The sequence below is a fragment of the Hyperoodon ampullatus genome, assembly GCF_949752795.1.
Source record: "Hyperoodon ampullatus genome assembly, chromosome: 8".
Taxonomy (NCBI): Eukaryota; Metazoa; Chordata; class Mammalia; order Artiodactyla; family Ziphiidae; genus Hyperoodon; species Hyperoodon ampullatus.
In genome coordinates, this window is record NC_136921.1 from 29,315,236 (window position 1) to 29,342,288 (window position 27,053).

Below are 27,053 nucleotides of genomic sequence, written 5' to 3' on the forward strand. Positions count from 1 at the left end.
ACACACTCCAGTCTCCAGTTTCCTGAGTACAGGTATTTAGCTCATAATCTAAAGATTATATACTTCTTAAAAATGTATACCACACAAAAACTTGTATACAAATGCTCTTAGCAACAGTATTGATAATACCAAAAACTAGAAACAATATAAATGCCTATCAGCTGATTACCGGATAAACAAAATGTGACATATACCCACAGTGGAATACTATTCAGCCTGAAAAGGAATGAAGTATATGCTGCAATGTGGATGAACCTTGAAAACATTATGCTGAGTGCAAGAAACCAGACACAAAAGGACACATATGTTCCATTTATAGGAGGTGTTCCAAATAGGCAAATCCATAGAGACAGAAAGTAGATTAGTAGTTGCCTAGAGCTTGGGGAAAGGGGAAAAGGGAGTAACTACTAATGGGTATGGATTTCTTTTGGGAGCGGTGAAAATGTTCTAGAATTAGATAATGGTGATGGTTACACAGTCTTGTGAATACAATAAAAAGCACTGAATTTTATGCTTTAAAAGAGTGAATTATACTGCAATAAAAATATTTAATAAAAAAATAAAAATTAAATTAAAAAAAAGCTTCCAACTGAATAAACCATATATTCTGGGCCATAAAAGAAGTCTCAGTAAATTTTAAAAGATTGAAACCATACCAAATATGTTCTCTAACACATGGAATTAAGATATCCAGTAGACAAAAAAATCCAGGAAACCCCAGAGTATTTGGAAATTAAATAATACACTCTAAAAACTCATGGGTCAAAGAAGAAATCCACCACAAGAGAAATTCTTAAAATATTTGTAAATGAATGAAAATGAAATACAAAATATCAAAATGTATGGAATGCAGCTAAAGTAGTGCTCTGAGTGAAATTTATAGCTATAAACACCTATATCAGAAAAGAAGAAAGAAGGTCTCAAATCAATAATCTAAAATTCCACTTTAAGAAACTAGATAATGAAGAGCAAAATAAATCCAAAGCAAGCAGGAGGAAGGAAAGGATAAAGATTAGAGCAGATATCAATGAAGTAAAAAACAGAAAAGCAGTAGATTGATGAAACCACAAATTAGTTCTTTGAAAAGATCAACAGGGACTTCCCTGGTGGTCCAGTGGTTAAGAATCCACCTTCCAATGCAGGGGATGCGGGTTCGATCCCTGGTCAGGGGACTAACATCCCACGCGCCGCAGGGCAACTAAGCCTGTGCACCACAACTACTGAACACATAAGCCATAACTAGAGAGCCGACATGCCGAAACTGCAGAGCCCATGCACTCTGGAGCCTGTGTGCCACAACTACAGAGCCCACGGACTCTGGATCCCATGCACCACAACAAAAGATCCTGTGTGCTGCAACTAAGACCCAACTCAGCCAAAAATAAATAAATATCAAAAAAATATATATCAACAAACTTAATAACCCTTTAGGTAGGCTGACCAAGAAATTAAGAGAGAAGACATGGATTCCCAAAATCAGGAATGAAAAAGCGTACAGCAATTTAAAAAATTTTAGAGAGGTAGTATAAACAACTTCATGCCAACAAGTTAGATAACTTAGATAAGATGGATAAATTTCTCGAAAGACAAATTACCAAAACTGACTCAAGAAGAAATAGAAATATGAATAGACCTACAACAAGAAATTGAAATAGTAATCTTAAATTACTTTAAATCTTCCCATGAAATAGTCAGATGGCTTCACTGGTGAATTTTGTTGAATATTTAAAGAAATAATACTATCTTTTACACAGTGATAAAGAGGGGCATTACACAATGATAATGGGGTCGATTCTTCAAAAAGACATAACAGTACTTCGTGTGTATGAACAAAAGAGTCAAAATACATCAGACAAAAACTGATAGAACTACATGGAGAAACAGATGAATCCACTGTTCTATTTAGATATATCCACTATTATAGTTAGAGACTTCAACACCACTCTATCAGTAACGGATAGATCCAGTAGGCAGAAAATCAGTGAGTTTTTTAGTTAAACTAAAAAACACTATCAACTGAGTGAATCTAATTGACATCCATGTCAATTCATGTGGTTCATCCAACAACAACAGAATTTGCATTCTTCTCAAGCTCACATGGAATATTTACCAAGAGAGACCATATTTGGGGCCATAAAACACATCTGGACAAATTTTAAAGAATAGAAATTATGCAAAGTATGTTCTCAGACCATAATGAAATTAAACTAGCAATCCATAACAGAAAGATACCTGGAAAATACCCACATATTAGACGATTAACAGTATACCTTCAGGGACAGCAGAAGCAAGAAGAACTACAATCCTGCAGCCTGTGGAATGAAAACCACATTCACAGAAAGATAGACAAAATGAAAAGGCAGAGGACTATGTACCAGATGAAGGAACAAGATAAAACCCCAGAAAAACAACTAGATGAAGTGGAGATAGGCAACCTTCCAGAAAAGGAATTCAGAATAATGATAGTGAAGATGATCCAGGACCTCAGAAAAAGAATGGAGGCAAAGATCGAGAAGATGCAAGAAATGTTAAACAAAGACCTAGAAAAATTAAAGTATAAACAAACAGATAAACAATAAAATAACTGAAATGAAAAAATACACTAGAAGGAATCAATAACAGAATAACTGAGGCAGTAGAACGGATAAGTGACCTGGAAGACAGAATGGTGGAATTCACTGCTGCAGAACAGAATAAAGAAAAAAGAATGAAAAGAAATGAAGACGGCCTAAAAGAGCTCTGGGACAACATTAAATGCACCAATATTCACATTGTAGGGGTCCCAGAAGGAGAAGAGAGAGAGAAAGAACCCCAGAAAATACTTGAAGAGATTATAGTCGAAAACTTCCCTAACATGGGAAAGGAAATAGCCACCCAAGCCTAGGAAGTGCAGAGAGTCACAGGCAGGATAAACCCAAGGAGAAACATGCTGAGACACATAGTGATCAAATTGACAAAAATTAAAGACAAAGAAAAATTATTAAAAGCAACAAGGGGAAAATGACAAGTAACATACAAGGGAACTCCCATAAGGTTAACAGCTGATTTCTCAGCAGAAACTCTACAAGCCAGAAGGGAGTGGCACGATATATTTAAAGTGATGAAAAGGAAGAACCTACGACCAAGATTACTCTACCCGGCAAGCAGCTCATTCACATTTAACAGAGAAATCAAAAGCTTTACAGACAAGCAAAAGCTAAGAGAATTCAGCACCACCAAACTAGCTCTACAACAAATGCTAAAGGAACTTCTCTAAGTGGGAAACACAAGACAAGAAAAGGACCTACAAAAACAGACCCAAAACAATTAAGAAAATGGTAATAGGAACATACATATTGACAATTACCTTAAATGTGAATGGATTAAATGCTCCAAGCAAAAGACAGAGGCTTGCTGAATGGATACAAAAACAAGACCCATATATATGCTGTCTACAAGAGACTCACTTCAGACCTAGGGACACATACAGACTGAAAGTGAGGGGATGGAAAAAGATATTCCATGCAAATGGAAATCAAAACAAAGCTGGAGTAGCAATACTCATATCAGATAAAATAGACTTTAAAATATAGAATGTTACAAGAGACAAGGAAGGACACTACATAATGATCAAGGGATCAATCCAAGAAGAAGATGTAAACATTATAAACATATACGCACCCAACATAGGAGCACCTCAATACATAAGGCAAGTGCCGACAGCCATAAAAGGGGAAATCAAGAGTAACACAATAATAGTAAGGGACTTTAACACCCACTTTCACCAACGGACAGATCATCCAAAATGAAAATAAATAAGGAAGCACAAGCTTTAAATGACACAACAGTCCAGATAGATTTAATTGATATTTATAGGACATTCCATCTGAAAACATCAGATTACACTTTCTTCTCAAGTGCACAGGGAACTCCAGGATAGATCACATCTTGGGTCACAGATCAAGCCTCCGTAAATTTAAGAAAACTGAAATCCTATCAAGCATCTTTTCTGACCACAACACTACGAAATTAGAAATAAATTACAGGGAAAAAAACATAAAAAACACAAACACATGGAGGTTAAACAATATGTTACTCAATAAACAGGAGATCACTGAAGAATTCAAAGAGAAAATCAAAAAATACCTAAAGACAAATGACAACAAAAACACAACAATCCAAAACCTATGGGATACAGCAAAAGCACTTCTAATAGGGAAGTTCATAGCAATTCAAGCTCACTTCAAGAAACAAGAAAAATCTCAAATAAACAATCTAACCTTACACCTAAAGGAACTAGAGAAAGAAGAACAAACAAAACCCAAAGTTAGTAGAAGGAAAGAAATCATAAAGATCAGAGCAGAAATAAATGAAATACAAACAAAGAAAACAATAGCAAAGATCAATAAAACTAAAAGCTGGTTCTTTGAGAAAATAAACAAAATTGATAAACCTTTAGCCAGACTCACCAAGAGGGAGAGGACTCAAATCAATAAAATTAGAAATGAAAAAGGGGAAGTTACAGTGGACACTGCAGAAATACAAAGCATCATAAGAGACTACTACAAGCAACTCTGTGCCAATAAAATGGACAACCTGGAAGAAATGGACAAATTCTTAGAAAGGTATAACCTTCTAGGACTGAACCAGGAAGAAATAGAAAACATGAACAGACCAATCACAAGTAATGAAATTGAAACTATGATTAAAAATCTTCCAACAAACAAAAGTCCAGGACCAGACGGCTTCACAGGTGAATTCTATCAAACATTTAGAGAAGAGCTAACACCCATCCTTCTCAAACTCTTCCAAAAAATTGCAGAGGAAGGAACACTCCCAAAATCATTCTATGAGCCACAATCACCCTGATACCAATACCAGACAAAGATACTACAAAAAAAGAAAATTACAGACCAATATCACTGATGAATATAGATGCAAAAATCCTCAACAAAATACTAGCAAACGGAATCCAATAACACATTAAATGGATCATATACCATGATCAAGTGGGATTGATCCCAGGGATGCAAGGATTCTTTAATATACACAAATCAATCAATGTGCTACACCATATTAACAAATTGAAGAATAAAAACCATATGATCATCTCAATAGATGCAGAAAAAGCATTTGACAAAATTCAACACCCATTTATGATAAAAACTCTCCAGAAAGTGGTCATAGAGCGAACCTACCTCAACATAATAAAGGCCATATACGACAAACCCACAGCAAACATCATTCTCAATGGTGAAAAACTGAAAGCATTTCCTCTAAGCTCAGGAACAAGACAAGGATGTCCACCCTCACCACTCTTATTCAACATAGTTTTGGAAGTCCTAGCCATGGCAATCAGAGAAGAAAAAGAAATAAAAGGAATACAAATTGGAAAAGAAGAAGTAAAACTGTCACTGTTTGCAGATGATGTGATACTATACATAGGTAATCCTAAAGATACCACCAGAAAACTACCAGAGCTAATCAATGAATTTGGTAAAGCTGCAGGGTACAAAATTAATGCTCAGAAGTCTCTTGCATTCCTATACACCAAGAACAAAAGATCAGAAAGAGAAATTAAGGAAACAATCCCATTCACCACTGCAACAAAAAGAATAAAATACCTAGGAATAAACCTACCTAAGGAGGTGAAAGACCTGTACTCAGAAAACTACAAGACACTGATGAAAGAAATCAAAGATGACACAAACAGATGGAGAGATATACCATGTTCTTGGATTGGGAGAATCAATATTGTGAAAATGACTATACTACCCAAAGCAATCTACAGGTTCAGTGCAATCCGTGTCAAATTACCAATGGCCAAAAAGAGACATGTACCAAAATGTTCATTGCAGCTCTATTCACAATAGCCCGGAGCTGGAAACAACCTAAGTGTCCATCATCGGATGAATGGATGAAGAAGATGTGGCACATATATACAATGGAATATTACTCAGCCATAAAAAGAAACGAAACTGAGCTATTTGTAATGAGGTGGATAGACCTAGAGTCTGTCATACAGAGTGAAGTAAGTCAGAAAGAGAAAGACAAATACCGTATGCTAACACATATATATGGAATTAAAAAAAAAAATGTCATGAAGAACCTAGGGGTAAAACGGGAATAAAGACACAGACCTACTTGAGAATGGACTTGAGGATATGGGGAGGGGGAAGGGTAAGCTGTGACAAAGCGAAAGAGAGGCATGGACATATATACACTACCAAACGTAAGGTAGATAGATAGTGGGAAGCAGCCGCAGAGCACAGGGAGATCAGCTCGGTGCTTTGTGACCGCCTGGAGGGGTGGGATGGGGAGGGTGGGAGGGAGGGAGATGCATGAGGGAAGGGATGTGGGAACAGATGTATATGTATGACTGATTCACTTTGTTATAAAGCAGAAACTAATAAAAAAAAAAATTACCAATGGCATTCTTTACAGAACTAGAAAAAAATCTTAAAATTTGTATGGAGATACAAAAGACCCCGAATGGCCAAAGCAATCTTGAGGGGAAAAAACGGAGCTGGAGGAATCAGACTCCCTGACTTCAGACTATACTACAAAGCTACAATAATCAAGACAATATGTTACTGGCACAAAAACAGAAATATAGATCAATGGAACAGGATAGAAAGCCCAGAGATAAACCCACACACCTATGGTCAACTAGTCTATGACAGAGCAGGCAAGGATATACAATGGAGAAAAGACAGTCTCTTCAATAAGTGGTGCTGGGAAAACTGGAGAGCTACATGTAAAAGAATGAAATTAGAACACTCCCTAACACCCTACACAAAAATAAACTCAAAATGGATTAAAGACCTAAATGTAAGACCAGACACTATAAAACTCTTGGTGGAAAACATAGGAAAAACACTCTTTGACATAAATGACAGCAAGATCTTTTTTGATCCACCTCCTAGAGTAATGGAAATAAAAACCAAAATAAACAAATGGTGCCTAATGAAACTCAAAAGCTTTGCACAACAAAGGAAACCATAAAGAAGATGAAAAGACAGCCCTCAGAATGGGAGAAAATATTTGCAAATGAATCAACAGACAAAAGATTAATCTCCAAAATATATAAATAGTTCATACAGCTCAGTATTAAAAAAACAAACAACCCAATCCAAAAATGGACAGAAGACCTAAAATGACATTTTTCCAAAGAAGTCATACAGGTGGCCAAGAGGCACATAAAAAAGCTGTTCAACCTCACTAATTATTAGAGAAATGCAAATCAAAACTATAGTGAGGTATCACCTCACACCAGTCAGAATGGGCATCATCAGAAAATCTACAAATAAGAAATGCTGGAGAGGGTGTGAAGAAAAGGGAACCCTCTTGCACTGTTAGTGAGAATGTAAATTGATACAGCCACTATGGAGAACGGTATGGAGGTTCCTTAAAAAACTAAAAATAGAATTACCATATGACTCAGCAATCCCACTACTGGGCATATACCCAGAGAAAAACATAATTCAAAAAGACACATGCCCGCCAATGTTCACTGCAGCAGTATTTACAATAGCCAGGTCACGGAAGCCACCTAAATCCCCATCAACAGATGAATGGATAAAGAAGATGTGGTACATACATACAATGGAATATTACTCAGCCATAAAAAGGAACGAAATTGGGTCATTTGTAGAGACATGGATGGACCTAGAGACTGTCATACAGTGTGAAGTAAGTCAGAAAGTGAAAAACAAATATCGTATATTAACACATATATGTGGAATCTAGAAAAATGGTACAGATGAACCAGTTTGCAAGGGAGAAATAGACACAGATGTAGAGAACAAACGTATGGACACTAAGGGAGGAAAGCGGGGGGCCAGGGTGGGGAGCGGGTGTTGGGATGAATTGGGAGATTGGGGTTGACATATATACACTAATAAGTATAAAGTAGATAACTAATCAGAACCTGCTGTGTTAAAAATAGAATAAAGTAAAATTTAAAAAAAAAACCCAATATACCTTCAAGTAACAGATGAGTTTATAACTTTACATTCACATAAAAACCTGCACATGGGTATTTATAGCAGCTTTATTCCTAATCACCCAAAACTGGAAACAACCAAGTTGTCCTTTAACAGGTGGGTGGATAAATGAACTGTGGTATAGGCATACAGTGCAGTGTTATTCAGGGATAAAAGAAATGAGCTATTATGCCACAAAAGGACATGGAGGAAACTTAAATGCTTATAATTGAGGGAAAGAAGCCAATCTGAAAAGGGTACGTACTATATGATTCCAAATCTGTGATGTTCTGAAAAAGGCAAAACTATACAGATGGTAAGAAAATCAGTGATTACCAGGGGTTTGAGAGGAGGTAGGGAGGGACGAATAGCTGAAGCACAGGAAATTTTTAGGGCAGTGAGATTATTCTATATGATTCTGTGATAGTGCACACATAACATCATACATTTGTCAAAACTCACAGAGCTGTACAACACACAATGAACCTTTATTTAAACTGCAGACTTCAGTTAATATATCAATATTGGTTCATTAATTGTAACTGACATACCACACTAATGCAAGATGTTGATAATACGGAAAACTCAGGGAGAGGCGGTACTAATACAGGAACTCTGTAGTATCTACTCAATTTTTCTGTAAATCTAAAACTGTCCTAAAAAATAAAATCTATTAAAATAAAACAATTCATTTAACTGAACATTTGACTCAAAGATCAAGGCTGAAAAGTTTTCAAAAACTTTATTAGAACAATTTTAGATTTACAGAAAAATCACAAAGATAGTACAGAGAGTTCCTTTATACCCTACACCCAGTTATGTTAGTATGGTACATTTGTTACAATTCATGAACCAATATTGATACATTATTATTAGCTAAAGTCCATAGTTTTTTTTTCCAGTTTCCTTAGTTTTTACCCAGTGTCCTTTTCTGTTCCAGAATATCACCTTACATTTAATTGTCACATCACCCTAGGCTCCTTGGCGGTGACAGTTTCTCAGGCTTTGTTTTTATGACCTTGACAGTTTTGAGGGGTACTGGTCAGGTATTTTGTAGAATCCCTCTATTGGGATATACTTGATGTTTTTCTTATGATTACACTGGGTTCTGTGGGTCTGGGAGGAAGAACACAGCAGCAGTGTCATTTTCATCATATCATATCATGGGTTCGTACTATGAACGTGACCTATCACTGTAGTCTTTGTGTCAAGTGTCTCCACTTTAAAGTTACTCCTCTTCCCGCCACCCACTCCATCTCCTTTCCATACTTTCCTTCTGGAAGGAAGTCAGTATGTTCAGCCTATACTTAAGCAGTGGGGAGTTACACCCCATCCCTTTGTCAGTGCAGTATGTACAAAATTATTTGGAATTCTTCTGCATAAGAGATTTGTTTCGGGGCTTCCCTGGTGGCGCAGTGGTTGAGAGTCCGCCTGCCGATGCAGGGGACACAGGTTCGTGCCCCAGTCCGGGAAGATCCCACATGACGCGGAGCGGCTGGGCCCGTGAGCCATGGCCGCTGAGCCTGCGCGTCCGGAGCCTGTGCTCCGCAACAGGAGAGGCAACAACAGTGAGAGGCCCGCGTCCCGCAAAAAAAAAAAATAGAGATTTGTTTCTTCCCCATTTATTTATTTCTTCAATTATTTATTCATGTCAGTATGGACTCATGCATATTTATTTTATACTTTGGGTTATAATCCAATACCACTTTATTTTGTTACTCAACCTGTTCTGGTTTTAGCCATTTAATAACTCTTTCAGTTGGCTCCTGTGTCCCTTTGGCATATCCCAATGATTATGGGGTTTCGGGTTTTGAGCATTTCCTTACTTTCTGGCACTGTCAGATGCTCCAGGCTCATCTTATATAATTCCTGCCCTAATCCTAGAAGCAGCCATTTCTCCAAGGAGCCCTGGTTCCTTTTTTTTTTTTTTTTTTTTTTTGCGGTACGCGGGCCTCTCACTGTTGTGGCCTCTCCCGTTGTGGAGCACAGGCTCCAGACGTGCAGGCTCAGCGGTCATGGCTCACGGGCCCAGCCGCTCCGCGGCATGTGGGATCTTCCCGGACCGGGGCACAAACCTGCGTCCCCTGCATCGGCAGGCGGACTCTCAACCACTGCGCCACCAGGGAAGCCCTCTCCAAGGAGCCCTGGTTCCTTTTAATAGAGAATATTAGAAACCAAGATCAGGGTGCTGAGATGCACACATTTTTAAAGCCCTCAGTCCCAGGACTTGTCCTTTGCAGGGACAGAGGTACTCCCCTCTCACTGCACATCAGAATCTCCTGTGAGACCTGGCTTCTTTAAATCCCCAGAATCTGTATCTTCAAAGACTCCCCTTGTGATTCTAAGTCACATTCAGAAGGAAAAGATCCCTCCTCTAAGATATCTGTGGTCATGATCAGAGGTGCTGGATTCTCACAAGCAAAACGACCACATTAGCACATCTATGGGCTCATAGGGCCTTTACCCAGTAGGAAAGAATGCGTAGCTAGTTAGAATGCTCTGTTTCTCCCTTGGTCAGATGCAGTTCTCCAAGCTTGCACAAATGTCTGAGTCCGAAGGAGCTCTGACCTGCCTTCCTGGAATTCCAGGTGGATAATACTTTCCAGGAGCCTGTTGTGCTTTCCCATCGTGTTCAGTTTCCAGTTAAACACTGGGAGTGGCTTGTACACATCAATGGAAAAGGACAAAAAGAAACACTAATAAAAGATTTACTGAAGGAAAACTTTAGTCAGAAATAGAGTTGCAGATTTAAAACATATCTATAAAGATGTACTGAATAAATAAATGTGGGTAAATAAAAGTAAATTTGAATTGTGGGATAAATTTTTAAATCTATGCATAATTGAAATCTTTATGGATGAAGTAATGATGCATCGGATTTACTTCAGAATAATCTGATGGTGGGAGGCGATAAATATAGATGAAAGGGATAGATAATTGTTGGAGCTAGGTGCTCGGTACACAGGGGTTTATTATACTATCCTCTCTACTTCTGAATATGTTTGAAATTTTCCATAATAAAATACGTTTTAAAAATCTGTATGTAAAAATCCTAGAAATTTAGTATTTAGTGAATTTGTTAGCACCTCCTTGACCATCTTGCTAAATTCAGCACCTCTGCACCCTCCAAACTATATTTAATGTCCTTTCAGATCCAAATATCATGTGAATAGCAATAATTACAATTCAGTAAAGAACATTCCACAAGCATTAGAACTATTCTTTCTTTCAATAAATGATTCATTGAACATATTATGTTTGTGCACTGGGCTGGGTTCTAGAGACACACAGTGAACCCGGCATGCTCCTGCTCGCAAATAGTTGAGAGTCTCTAGTAAGAGACAGACAAGCCAGTAGGCAGTTGTGTTACGTGTGGGAGGAGCCACAGTAGAGGGGGTGGACCTGGGGCTCCAAGAAGGGGACTGACGTATATTGTGGGTAGAAAGACGTTCCACAATTTCTAAACATATGACAGAGCTCCATGTTGAGCTCTAAAGCACCGATTTATGCACTTCACTATTAGAATACACTCGGTTTTAACATGCTTATTTGATTATGACCACATAGCAAACATTGGTCAACTCTTGAGACTTTCTTTTCCTATTAAATGAATTGTTATGCAGGAGGAAACTTCATGAATGTATAATTTAGAAATATAGCCCTAGTATTAATTTTTAGAACACCATCTCTGGCAGACATAGAGAATGTTCTGGGATTGTAGGGGAATGGCACTAATATTTACTAGTACTGGTGCCAGCAGTTTACATATCTCATCATTTAATTCTTATGCTAGTCCTCTGAGGGAGTATTATTACGTCTATTTTAATAATGAGGAAACCTAGGTTCAGAGGAGGCAATTAACTTGGCCCAAAAGATAAAGCCAAAACTTGAACCCAAATATATCTGACTCCAAAACCTATGCTTTTTTCATTATACATCACTGGGTTTTTTTTGTACTTGTAGTCCTCAAACTGTTTTTGCAGCATACCCCCTGAAAGAAATTTGAAAATTGTATGTACCTCTGCTATTAAAGAAGCCTCCCCCGGACTTCCCTGGAGGCGCATTAGATAAGATTCCGCCTGCCAATGCAGGGGACACGGGTTCGATCCCTGGTCCGGGAAGATCCCACATGCCGTGGAGCAACTAAGCCCGTGCGCCACAACTACTGAGCCTGAGCTCTAGAGCCCGTGCTCCTCAACAAGAGAAGCCACCGCAATGAGAAGCCCGCGCACCACAATGAAGAGTAGCTCCCGCTCGCCACAACTAAGAAAGCCCCTGCGCAGCAACGAAGACCCAATGCAGCCATAAATAAATAAAATTTTAAAAAATAAATAAATAAATAAAAGAAGCCTCCCCCAAAATTGTTATTTACAATTTTCCCTTTATTTGCCAACCTGGAAGTTTTTATGCTTGGAGCAGTGAGCCAGAGTTAAATTGGGGAGGGGAAAGCTCTGCTTTTCTTTCGTGAGGTGGCCGAGGGGCTGTTGTGAGGGGGCGTGGGAAAGGGGACCACAGCAGGGCTCCCACCTCTGAGCAGCCCAGGCAGGCCAGGTCCGTGAGGGGTACCTGTGCAGCTAAGGACCCGCCTTAATCAGGTATATGAAGGCAAACTCCAGATTAAATACCTACCTCTCTCCTTTAAATAGGAAAACACTGAAATCCAAATTGCAAGATTTTAAATACAATAGGAAGATCCAGAATCACAAAACTGCTTTACTTAAGCCTAATCCAGCCTTTACCCTTTAGGGGACTAAAAGGAAAGCTCAGCCCTAGGAGAGAGGAACATTCTGTTAAAACAAGTGTCCAATTCCACATCCTGGGGAAATAGGAAGGACAAAACATGCCCTCCTTGACTGAGAATCAGAAATAAGGGCTCTAAATGTTCAGAATTACAAATCAGAAGATTAGACTGATACTGCCCTAAGAATTAAGCGAAAACAATCAATATAAAAGGAAAAACGTCACATAAATCCACCGAATGACCCAGGACTTAGTTTTTTGGGGTTTTTTTTTTTAATCCTATCCAGTTTTCTTTCCAACATCTCTACATATCACTGGTCTTCTTTTGTTATTAAGGACATAATGCTGCTAAGGAGACCATCCTGCTTCACACATTTCTGTGAAGATGCCAGTCCTGAATCTTGAAATGTTTCCAGATCACAAGTACATAAATACTTCATCTTAAAAACACTCAGCACGCATTTAACATGGGACTTGCAAACATACCAGCTATCATAAATCAGTTCCATCCTTTGTGTCTGATCCATTCAGCCTTCTTGATTTTTTCAGGTCATATACAAGCCATCCCCACAGGTTTTCCAGTATGGAAAACACTGCACTTCAAGACTTTATGACCCCGCTCCCATTCGGGGCTGTATTTAGATGTGGGAGTGCTATAAGAAGATTATATATTAATACTGAATTTGATGTGTTTCATATAGTAGGCATTCCATAACTATTTGCTGTTTGGTTCAACTCTCCCAAATATATTATGTGCGTTCATTAAGAACACTGACAACGCTTTTTTAAAAAACTGGTTAAGAGAACTTAAAATACTTGCACTAAATGAAATAAATCAGACAGGGAAAACAGATATTATATGATTTCACCTATATGGGGAATCTAAAAAAAAACCAAACTCATAGATACAGAGAACAGATTAGCAGTTGCCAGAGGCAGGGGGTGTGGAAGGGGCAAAATGGGTGAAGGGTGTCAAAAAGGTACAGACTTCAAGTTATAAGATGAATAATGTGCAACGTGGTGACTAAAGATAACAATACTGTATCATATATTTGAAAGTTGCTAAGAGACTATAGCTTGAAAGTTCTCATCACAAGAAAAAAATCTTTTGTGACTATGTGAGGTGATGGATGTTAACTAAACTTATTGTGGCGATCATTTGGCAACATGTACATATATCAAATCATCATGCTGTACGCCTAAAACTAATGCAATGTTATATGTTAATTATATCTCAATAAATCTGGAAAAAAAATACTTGTGAGGATAGAGGAGCATGGTAAAAGTCTGAAGTAACACTACAGATTTATATGTAAGGTTGAAGCAACTGACCTGTCGTTTCAAATATTTCTCTGGCGTGAGTGTTGACCTATGGAGGTCAACGTGCACTTGTCCTAGGAAGGCATCCCCGAGCACATGTTCTTCCTGTGTTAGGGCATCTGCAGCTCAGTGGTTACTCTTCTAAAAGGGTTACCGGTTTTTTTTAAAGCTCTGGGGGTTTGGAGAAGCAGACTGAGCATTACTTGGTAGTTTTCCTTTTGTATGCAATAGTCGACCACTTCCTCCTCTCCAAGAAATCACAGTTGCACACAGGACCTTGAATTTATCAACATCAAACTCTTACCAGTTGAGTTAACATACTCTGACACCACATCCAGTCTGCACACGTTCACAGAACATTTCCTATACCTGTCTATTGAGAACGAACACTGGCCTCATGGAAAAGTCCATAGCAAGTGAGTTTCTAAGAGGGCTTGTCCTGTTTTTCACTTTTAAAATCTATTTTGTCAGGTTAGCTTACAGAAAAAAAGGTCTCCCAAAGAACTCAGTTCAAGCCCCATCGCTTTCATCCATCTTGACCAAACTCCAGAAATGTCTAGCTTGTACTGAAGAGCATGGAGACTCCTCCCAATACCTTGACCTCTGGAATTGGCCTTTGTCATTTTGCATCTCACAGCTATTCATACCACCCTGCCCCTGAGGACCTGAACTTGTTGGGGCGTGGACTTTGTGCTTTGTCTTGGCACCTCTGCCCTTCTTTAAGCTTCATGTACACATGAAGCTTCAAATAACTAATTGTAGTCAAACCTTAAAAAGGTTTGTTTAAAAAGAGAAAAGAACAACAACCGTATTATGAAGTATAGAATTACTTCTTCACACAGAAGATGCTGAGATGCACAATTCCCAGCACAACGTGAGCAGTCCATTAAGAGCTGTGTTTTCCATTGCCCTAGTTTCCTTTGATTTGTTCATGGAAGGTAAATGTGGAGACGGCTTTGCCTAAGGTTGCCACTTCTGTGCCTAGAAAATCATTAAACCCCAGATTTGCCAGCAGCCTTACAAAGCCTTTTCCATTTTCCTGGGCAGCCAGTTATACAATAGTTTGTCAGTTTTTGAAAGAGAGTTTCATGTCTAGGCAGGAATTTTTTGGTGGGAGTTGGGGGAGTAGAAGAAAGCTCCAGAAGAGGAGGAGAGAGAAGCAGCTGCCCAGAAGCTGATCTTTCCTTGTGGCTTCCTATTTGCTCAGGCTTCATTTCTGTGAGTCCTTGCACAAACAGACTGAATACCTGGATTATGCCCTCATCTGGACTCAAATACACATACATTACATACCCTTTTTTCACTAATCATCCTGACACATTCCTCTGTTGGTAAATGGTTCCAAAACAAACACTGTCGGTGCACCTAATTAGCAGGTTTGTGGGCTGTGCTTGGCAGTCCTGTTACATCCTGTTCCACAATAGAGAACAACAGCCTTGGCGAGGTTGGGCTTTAGGGAGGGAACAGCTTCCCTCAATGCGTATATGCTTTTTTAATGATATTTCCTTTCTGTGGCTTTTCTTGGGAAGCAGCCACTCAGCAAGTATTGTAATGAGGTGTGGGATCCTCCCAGCAGCTAGAGGGAATTTGGACTCCTCTTCATAGGTGTGTTTGTTGAGGAACCAGTAGTTTCCATCTGCTTAGTGTTCTCTCACCCTCTCCCCCCGCCCCCGGGTTGAAGAGGAGCATATCGAGGAACTTTCTCCATTGTTCTCTAACTCTGATGGTGAAGGACAAGACTCCTGCCTCTGTTCTAGAATCAAAACTAACAAAGTCGGAAGGGCCTGTGGAGACCATTTAGACATTTTTAGCATAGAAAAACTGAAACCCAGAGAGCGCACAGGTTTCATGAGTGGCAGGAGCAGGGGGTGACTTACAAGACGGAATTCAGCTCTCCTTAGGCTACATGACTGCCTGCTCCTAAATGTATTTATTGAGTCAGTGAAGGTTCTCCTTGGTAAAAACTCGAGCGCAATGCTAGTTTTTTTGGCTTTTAAACTTTGGTCAAAGAGTAACTTGGTAAATAACATTTTACCTTGGCCTGGTGGCTCCTATATTCACATGTCAAAATGTTTCAGAATGTCTGCTAACACACACAAGACTTTTGTGAAATCCTCAGGGCTGACCTGACCCTTTTTGCCATTAAGCCACTTGATAAATTCTGTGTATTTATAAACACAGTCCTAGCTGGTGAGGCCGACATTGGTTTTTTTTTTTTTTTTTTTTTTTTTTTTTTTTTTTTTTTTTTTGCGGTATGCGGGCCTCTCACTGTTGTGGCCTCTCCCGTTGCGGAGCACAGGCTCCAGACGCGCAGGCTCAGTGGCCATGGCTCACGGGCCTAGCCTCTCCGCGGCATGTGGGATTTTCCCGGACCGGGGCACGAACCCATGTCCCCTGCATCGGCAGGCGGACTCTCAACCACTGCGCCACCAGGGAAGCCCCCGACATTGGTTTTTGAAGCCATTTGGTCACTTGAATAGATGGCTGTTGTCTCCCCCAGACACATTTCTTACCAAGTTTCTACTTAGGTGTCTGGCTAATGTTATGTTAATCATTTTATCTCTAAGCGTTTCAGACAACCTAATTTTTTGTGGTTTGGAGGGGGAGAACTTATTTAACGCTTGTTTTAACTTTCCAATTATAAACTAAGTTGATGTTCATTATAGAAAGTGTTGGAAATATATGAAAGTAAAAAAAATAAATAAAAAATAAAATTAAATAAAGTACATAAAAGTTTAAAGAAGAAAATTCTCCATACATACATATGCATATGTTTTTTTAATAAAATCGAGATTGTATGAAATACATAATTTTATATCCAGTCTTTTTATCACATCATATTAGAACCAGGAAAATAGTCGTATTTAATCTATACACTTCCACTGATGGGTACTTTTACAGGAAAAAAAAATTTAATTGGCTCTAAAATTACCAAGATCCATAAGTAAAGGCAGGCTAGTCCACAGAAAGATCACTGGACTGGGAATACGAAAGTCTAGATGTCATTCCTAACTCTGCCACTAAATTGCTGTGTGACCTTTAACAAGCTGCCCCACCATCTACACATCAGGCGTATGACACTGTTTTAAGCTCTTATTGACCAAAGAAGTAAGAGCTTGTAAGAGCTTTACTTCAGCTCCGTTGCTTAGCATTTTGTATTAGTCTGTTTGATGGTTTGTCATAACGTTTTCAGTGAAGTTGACTGATTTTTTTGATACATTTCACCCAAAGGGATTAAGATATAAATTCAAATTGATTCAGTCCACCATTCTGAAATAATGTAAGATCCATGAGGAAATGGACTTTTTCTGTTTTGCTCACTGCTCCATCCTCTACATCTAGAACAGCACATAGTGAATGCTCAATAAATAATTCATGAATGGATGGTTTACTTTAGTTTTTCAAATCTGTACTTATCAACGTATTTTCTTTTATTTTAAATAGCTTTTAAACTAATTTCAGGGAAATTGTCTGTTTAAATGTAGACATCACCAAGAGACCTGACTTTATCGAGTGATAGCTAACATTCTATTATATATTAGGGACAGATGTGTTTTATTGGCCCAATGGAGACTTTACTGTCAAAAATTTGAGCTTTGCTAAGCTACCCGGATAACTTAATTTTCAAAACATCTTTTAGGTCATTTCTTAGTGTGAGCTTTTTCCTTCCCCGTGGGACTGTAAATAAGTAACCTGAATACACAATAGGGAAGAGAAGGAGTATTTACCTTTCCATACAAAAAATGTTGACTTTTCAGACTGAGCAATATGTTCTGAAATGAACTGTTTTTGTGCTTTAGAATTACAAGAGGTACAACAGTATCTTGGTTTTGTCAGTATATGTTTATGATATTTTGAGACTTTTTTCATCCAACTAATTACGGGAGTACAGATAGTAACCTGTTTAAGTCGTCATTTTGTTTTTATTTCAGCATCTAATGTGCATTATCATGTCTTTATTAAACCTCTTCAGTATTCTGAATATTAAACCGCTCAATGCTGCATCAGGAAATACCTGCCTGTGCCATCTATAGCTACCATTAATTATCATCTGTTTGGTTCCTGATTCTTTCAGAGTACTTAAAAATAAAGGCACAGTTCATAGCTGTTTACACTCTATACAAAAGTTGCTATTATATTTGGAATGAAATATATCAGAGCATAGAACGCGGGAAGCTTAGCAGTCGTTTGCCCATCACCCCCACGTCCTGCAACACACACCCCTTCCCCACCCCCTCCACACCCCCATGGAAGCCAGTGTCCCCCACCACACCACACCCATAGCTAGCTGGAGATTCAGGCTGTCACACCCCAGTGCGGTACCCTTTCTGCCTCACCCTGTTGTCAGAGCACTAGCCTAAAATTTGAGGGAAGCACAGAGCATCCTAGGAGGGTAAAAGACGACTACGTACCCTCAACTAGTTTCACTTACTTCTGGTGACGGTTGGCAGTGGCGATGGGTGTTCTCACCAAAATTAATGGAAAGAAGTTTGTAACCTGTGGATGAGAGAACAGGGCAAGAGAGCATGAAAAGAGGTAATTCATGTGAAAAACAGAAATGTGGGGATTGCCTTTTATAAAACCAGTAACATAGTAGACTAGCTTGCAAATAATGAATCAGTGGCTGGTTTAAAGACTGCATTGGAAACGTTAGAAGCCACTAACTTGGACTGATATAACTTAAACTAAAAGATCTAGTTCGGCCTTGAGAGCGGGGAGGTTGAAGTATCTTAAAGCTCTTCTTTACGAGGGGAGTTAACATTTTTTTTCTAGAAAGAGATGGTGAGGAGAAAGGAAATTTAAATTAAAAGACTTAGGTGGGAAAGCAGCTTACATTAATGATTGGAAAGAAAAATTTCAGAATTGAGGATGAAGAAACAAGCAAATTTTCCTTGGCAGTAGGGAAGACAAGGTGGGGGCAGGGAAGGAGAGGAAGGATAGACTTAGGGTGGGAGAGTGAGACCTGAGGTAAACTGGGGGGGGTGGGGCATGGTTCTCCTGCAGTATCAGGAATAGGCACCAATTCAGGGGTTTAGGGACAAGTGATGTGAATGTCAAAGCAGCAAGCACGCAAGGTGACTTTTCCCTTCCTCTGCTTTCAGCTTTCCTGAGAGGTACGTAAGGTCCACTGTTTAAAAGAGAGAGACCTAATCAGGGGACCCTTAATACTTAGAAAGTACCTAAGAGCAGTACTTAACCCTTCTCCGGGCCTAACCCCACAAAAGTTTCTCACCTCAGTTTTTCTCACTGAGGGTGCTAGACAGCTTGCCCAAGCCACCTCCCAGAGGCAATGAAAGAGAAAAGGCTTATTTATTAGTTAGCAAGCACATTGCTAAACAGTGAGTGACCACTGGCTTCCCCCAGTGAGTGAGCACGTTGCTCCCTTTGAGAGTTTCCTTTGCTGATATACTACCACCTAGCCTTCACCCTAGTCCTGTCTTATGAATATACACAGTGCAGTGTTGAAAGAAATAAAAATTTTAGTGACTTTCAGGTGTCTTACATGTTTGTTTATTGCTTGTGTACATAGCATAACTATTCATAACTTTTTATTACTGTGATTATCAGTTCCATCCAGCTTTTACTAATATGCAGAGTGGAAGCAAAAGTTCCAAATAATGTTCTCACCGAATCAAAGGGGCTACAAAACAGGCCTTGTTGTTCTTGCCTTTTTCCCTCATTCAGTGTTACTATATGTTGATAGTACCAGGTTTTAAGCATTATTGCATTATTTTTCCAATACATGCTTGGTTCAAGCACATTAGGATAATTTTAATTACTAGAAGTTTATACGTTATTGAACAATTAAACAGTGTTTCCTAATTTTATAAACATGTAAACAGTCTGTTAGTTTAACCCACCAAAAGTCAAACGATACCTTTGACACTATATAAAGATGGAAAAAAAAAAACTGAGATGTTCAAAAAGTCAGATATCTAAAGTCAGGATTGGTCCTTGACCACCTGAGATGCTTATACAGGTGCATCTCTTTTTAAATAAACTTAAGAAATAAAACTATAATATAAATTTAATTAATTGGTTGATTATTTACATTTCAAATTCTTTCATTTAACATAAAGATGGGCAGCAGTAAACTTTGCTAATATATCCAACATAGAATGTTATTACTCTTTAGGGTTACAAACTCTAAAGTTGTTTTACTTGAAGGGAGACTGTTTTTACCAGATATACGAATGTATTATTAAACAGTATAATGTTGGCATAGGAAAATAGATCAGTGGAATAGGATTTCAGAAAGTATGGAAATAAACCCAGGTAATATGGGAATTTAGCACACGATAAAGGTAGCACAGCAAATTAGTGAAACAAAAATGGATCATTCCAGAAAAGGAACTGGGAATCAGATAGCCATTTGGAGAAAGAAAAATAATGCTGGATTTTACCATACATCTTACATCAAGATAAATTCCAACTGGATCAAGTATTTTAATGTAAAAAAACAAAACAAAACAAAACCCATAAAGTACTAGAAGAAAAGATGGGTGAATATTTTTGTCATCTTAAAGTGGGGAAGGTCTCTCTAAGCTTGACACAAACCCAGAAGTCATGAAAGCAAAATGCTTTTAAATACATCTTTAAAATGTTAAATGCCCAAAATTTTATAGATAAAGGCAAATGTAAACAGGAAACTTGGAGAGATATTTTCCACATGTGACAAAGTATTAATTTCCTAAATATAAAAAAAATCTATAAAAGTCATTAGAAAATGGGCAAAGGTCACAAACCAATATACAGAAAAAACATGCAAATGGCCAATAAATACAAGAACAACTCCATACTGTAATTAAGGAAAGAAAAATAAAATGAGATTCTTACATATCAGCTATGGGAAAATATTAATAGATAAGAAATGTAAAGCCCTATGTAAAAACAGTAATTAATATCACTTCCTATTTCATTTTGCAAAGTCCATGTTTTTGTTCTAAGTGTTTAGAACAGCCCTCATATATTAGACCGCCCAGCTGTCTTTGGAAATGATTGACCTAGAGCATTGGTTTTCAAAGTTTTCTTATTCATCAGAATTCTCTGGAGGGCTTGTTAAAACATAGATTGACAAGCCCCACTCTGTAGCTTATGATTCAGTAAGTCTGGCATGGAACCCAATAATTTGCATGTCTAACAAATTCTCTGGCGATGCTGGTTTGGCTAGTCCACAGACCATACTTTTAGAACCATTGACCTAGAACACATTGAGTATTAGAAAATGATGTAATACTGTCTTGTAGAGAAGTAGAGAATGTATTGGTGAGAAGAGACAAATAGGGGAACAGTGTAAATTAATGCCAAAACACTTTGGGTCTTTTATTTGAATGCCTTTCTCCTTTTAAATTTACATCACTAACTTATTCCTAAGCAACTAATCATGCTGTTTATAAAATTAGATTTACCTTCTGAACTTTTCTGCATTTTTCTAATGTACCCGTGCTTGACAGTTTCTTTTGTGTTCCATTAAGTGTCTTAGTGCTTTGAGGAACTGAAATGTAATATGTTAAATACAAGTAAATCCCATTCAAGAGTCTTAGATACCATCGTTATAAATGACTATTTCTTTTAAAGAGGTTTACTTCAAAAACTTGACAGTTAAATTTTTCAGTTTTACATTATAAAGGTAGGCTGGTGAATTAACATAAGTCCATATATAAGCCAAGATAATTTTTTTTAATTTGCATTAGCCTAATAAATTCTTATATTTACTGCCTTTGTCTTAGATGTAGCAAGACATTTCTAAACATCTCTTGGACTCTTAGGTGTTTTGAACTACTTTAGAGATTTTTACAGAAAGCCATTGCTCTTATTTATGGTTCTTTAATGGGTACAATTATGATATATTCTAACTTTTTCCAGATATTATAGAAAAATTTTAAATCCTCAAGTAATCCCAAGAAGTGATGGACATTTGTCTGTTGAGAATGATATTAACTGCCAGGTGAACCATTTAAAAAAAAAACTTAGAAGTGTCAGAAATTCCAGTTTTTCCCTATCCCCAAAAAACTATTTCATTCAGGTCAAATCTATTATGATTTTACATACATAGAGTATTACTGAGAAGTCCTGTCACCACCTGCAAATTAGCAAGAAGCATTTGCACTAAAGATAATGGTGAGCTATTGTCCCCAGCAGGATAGCAAAAATGACAAATGAATTAATTAACCCTTGTTTACATTCTATTTCAAAGCCAAGATTTTAAGTAAAGCACTTGTCAAACATATAAGCTGAGCTTGGTTTACAAACTAAAAGTGCAAGACCTGTGAAAGCCAAATGCTTTGTGGGCTGCAATTGGGGGGAAAAAAACCTTCCTTAATTAACTGCAGGGATTAAAATGTAAATAAAAAGATCATTGCAGGGCATACCAATTGTTCTTCCCAGATTTGAGTCTTAGCAGGTATATGGGGATATACTGAATAACTTAAAGGACCATGTGGCTAGTAACTGGGGACAGAGGGCCAGATTTAAGTCAGAAGACTGGAATCAAGTCCCAAGTTATCACCATTTACTAGTTCTGGGGCCAGATAAGCCACCAGTTATTTTAGTATTTCATTTCATTTTTTTCTACTTACTTACTGACTGACTGACTTATTTAAAGAAGGGAAAACAAATTGGAGAGCTATTATAAGGATAATTTATATAAAAATAGGGGCAAAGGGCCATATAGATATAGCCTAATTTAAATATCTAATTTGATTTTACTGTATGTGCATTTTACAAAGCAGAACTACTAGAATAGATTTACAAATTAGCACATACATGCCTCAATCTGCCAGACATTTAGCCAAAGGAGCTGGATCTTTTCTATTCTCATATAATTCCAGTCAAACGTTATGAATACCTTTTCAATCCCCACCTCCCTACCCCCAGCAAAAAAAAGAAAAAAAAAAAATCACAGTGAACAACCCTAAATGTGATAGACCCAAATGCAGTTCATCCCTCGCTCTGCAAGGAGCCGGGAGAGTTCTGTAATCCGTTACCAGACCCTTTGCCTCTTCCTCCCTTTCCCAACTGCTTCTCCTGGGGCAAACTATAGGGGCATCTGGAGAGTGTGGATTTCCTGGCACAAGGCTTGACTGGAGGTGGTGCTCCAGGCAGCAGCCGTGAATCTTGGACCCTCCCCACCCATCAGCACCAACCATAATCAGTTTCTTACTGAAATTATGTGTTAACACTTCTTTATTTTAGCTCTATTTCCCGCAAATGGATGAATCTGTTAGGTTCTGTCATCTGTTTAAATCAGATTTAATTCATTTTACCTTTGAATGTTTAATAACATGTTCTGTGCATTCTTCTAAACAGCATGCATATACGTATGTAAGCACATACATAGCACATATACACACACACATGCAGGCATATGCTGTATATGATATTGGCTGATTTCCTATTTAAGCAAATTATAAATTGTTTGCTTACATTCACTTCCTGAAGAACAGAAGAAAACACCAACCCAAAATATTAAAATAACCAGGCCCCAATAACTACCTCCCTTAGCTAAGGGATTTAAATAATCATCATGGTTTCTTGGAAAAACCAATAATATCTGGTGACCCTATGGGGCGTCTTACATAGTAGCCATACACCAAACCGCACTCGCATGCCTGATAACGTGCACTTATTTCTGCACCCCACCCTTTTCGCTGTGGGCTCTACTGAGTGGAAATCAGCCAAAGCTCTACCCTGCTCTGTGCGCCTGTCTTTCGCTTGTCAGAGATCCAACCAAACTAAGCCTGAATTTCAGTCCTAGTGAAATATCTGAGGTCATTGCCTGAGCCAAAAATAAAAATGCAGCAGGGGAAGAACCCAACATGAACAGAGCAGAAGCATCTCAGTGACTTCAACCTGGGGCAGAGGCCTCTAGCAGCTTTCTGCGACCTCCCTGTGTGCAGCTAGAATCTGGAAGGGCACAGACAAAGCCATCGCCAGCCTGTCTCTAATTGGCCTCATGTCATTAGCACTCCCGAACAGGAAACTCTCTGCAGCCAGGAATTCTTGCTTCTTTGCCATAATATTTGAGAAGCAAACCTTTTTCCCTGCACATATTTAGTTCTGTTAGTTTGTCACAGGTTAGTTTTCTTGAGTTTGATAGCTATAAAAAGAACACCCTGTCTGTCTGATTTCTTGGCAATTGACGATTCAATTTCTAGGTTCTGGACCTCTCTTTCATTTGCCCTAGGTCAGTAAGCTAAGTTTTAGGTCGAAGACTGTTTATAAAATGTATAGAGTCTTGTTCGATGATGCCTTTATTAAGACAGAGAATGAGATTTGTGTTGCCCCCAAATGGTGGAGATATTCCCCTGCCCCTGTCCCAAGGAAGGGAACCAGTTTGCCAGGGCATACACAGATCATTAATGGCATTGCCCCCTAGAGCTTCTGTAGAAGCAGACCTTGAGTTACTCCTTTCTCCTCACACAGCCTCTGGTATATCCAGTGCTGATATGCACCCGGTCCACTCCAGTGTGGCTGTCCCAATGTTTAAAACACAAAAGCACTTCCATATACGGTGCTAAATGACTACTGCCTCTAGCCAGTCCCCACCAATAAAAATAAAAATAAAAAAATAAAAATCCCACAACATTTAACAATTCTGGGGTTTTTTCTTGGGGAAAAGGGATGCTGATGAAGATTGGGAGGAGGCTTAAAAAGGAGTCCTTAATGTTGAGTTGAAATTTTATTTGAAGGGACAGGGTCAGCTCCTTTCGGCCACATTCCTGATAATCGGAGCTGTGTGCACTAGTACATGTAAGCTATCTCATAGCTTGATGGATCAATGCAAATAAATAAGGTTTAAAGGGATGCTCTGCACTGTAATGCTCATCTCATTCATTCCCAGCTTGTCAGTGTGAGATTTTCTGAGGAGGGGCCAGCAAAGCTACATTCCCTCTCATTCATCCACAGACCTTGGGGCAAGAAAGTTTTAGAAAGAGAATGATAAAAGCCAGAGTAGCCTTTTTTCCCCTGCACAAAATCTGCAGGTTGGAAGGAACCTTAGATACCATCTAATCCAACTTTCTCTTTGACTTCTGTGGAGAGTGAGGTTCAGAGATGAAGTAACTTCCCCCAAGGTCCCAGTGATGCTGGGGCCACTGGGCCAAGAACTAAGGCTTCCCCTCTCTAGCTGAGCTCTCCCCTCTGCAGTAAGTGGCCTCGCGGATACTTTACTGGTCTCTCTTCCACTGTAGAAGTTGCTAAAACCTAACTGCTTCACAATTAGGTAAAAGCAAATTATTTTATGGGGCAAATACAAAAGTATTTGGTTTTGGTTCTCTAGCTGGCTTAGATAGGGTATGAAGAAGCAAAGACCACCACAGAGAAACACCTCAGAAGTTCTTGGCCAAAGAGCGAATAAATGTGATGGAGGGTCAACCATCAAGATGGCCTTTGGGGAGGATGGAAAAATCAGAGGGAGTTGATAGAAAGGTTACTGAAGGTTACTAGTCAATGCACAGAACTGTGTCATGGGTATTGACTTCTTAAATGATGTCCTAAATTAATTTAGCAACCACAGTATGGTTAATGCTAGTGAGTTTCAGCTATTTTAATCAAATGATGTATTAAAGTATGTATTTGTGAAAATGATATGAATAAATACACTACGCTGAACCTTATTGGTTGGTATTAGCATAAGCCAGCAGGTGACACTTGCAGATTCCACCTGGGGAGGGCACTGTTTACGTACTCCCTGGGTACCCCCTCTGTGATGCCTCATTCAGATAGGCTAGGTCAGTGGTTCTCAACTGGGAAGATCTCCCACCCACCCACCCACCCAGGGGACATTTGGACATTTGTTTGGCAGTGTCTGGAGGCATTGACAAGGGAGGAGTGGGGTTTGCCACTAGCATCCAGTGGGTAGAGGCCAGGGATGCTGCTAAACATCCAGCAGTGCTCAGGACTGCCCCCCACAGCAAAGGACTCTCTGTCCCAAACTATCAATAGTGCCAAGGTTGAGACTCCTGGATTAAGTAATGAATGTTTTCAAGAAAAAAAATGGAAAAACCCATTGGATGGCCCTGGTCAATAGCAAGTATGTGTCCCTACAGTCGCATCCTCTGTGACATGAAACTGGGAAGGGAGGCCATTCGGTCTTTGTTCTCCGTGGGGCACAGCAACAACCAAAAAGCAGTGAAACTGCTGGCTGCTTGACCGGATGACTCAGAAATGAAGGTGCTGGCTTCCGTTTGATTTATCACTGAGGAATGCCAAAGGGACATTGCTCTTTCACTATCTCTGGCAATTTTCTGCACAGATGATTACATTGGTAGATTTGCCTTGTATAAAAGATGTATTCCTAGGGCTTCCCTAGTGACACAGTGGTTAAGAATCCACCTGCCATTGCAGGGGACACGGGTTTGAGCCCTGGTCCGGGAAGATCCCACATGCCACAGAGCAACTAAGCCCTTGTGCCACAACTACTGAGCCTGCGCTCTAGAGCCCACAAGCCACAACTATGGAAGCCCGCATGCCACAACTACTGAAGCCTGCACACCTAGAGCCCCTGCTTTGCCACAAGAGAAGCCACCACAATGAGAAGTCCGTGTACCGCAATGAAGAGTAGCCCTGGCTCGCCGCAAGTAGAGAAAGCCCATGTGCAGCAACGAAGACCCAATGCAGCCATAAATAAATAAATAAAAATAATAAATAAATAAATTAAAAGATGTATTCCTAAAAAGTTATGTTTGTTAAATTTTAAATACAGTCAGGAAATTCAGTAAACACTAAGGAGCCAGTGAATCCTTTTAAAGTGACAGGTTCTTTTTAATAAAGTCCTATTCTCAAAGAGGAGCATACGTATTTATACAATTAATGTAAATATTTTCCCTGCACATTATATTTATATCACAGAGCCACATAACTCTTATGCGAGAAACAGTTTCTCTTCCTCCTTCCTTTTCCTGCCCTTGTTCTTTTCCTTTAAAGAGAAAATCAGGGGGGAAATTAACAATACAGTCTCTGACTTTGGGAAGGTCATTGATCAGTCTGTCCATTATACAGATCAAAAGATGCCTGCTGGGTTACAAA

General features: G+C 38.9%; 1 protein-coding gene across 1 annotated transcript in view; it reads left to right on the forward strand.

The window, feature by feature from the left end:
• PLEKHM3 (pleckstrin homology domain containing M3) overlaps positions 1-27,053 on the forward strand; it is a gene marked incomplete at its 5' end in the record, with an annotated part of 161,202 nt that overhangs the window by 132,520 nt on the left and 1,629 nt on the right. The gene's annotated exons all lie outside the window — the stretch shown is intronic.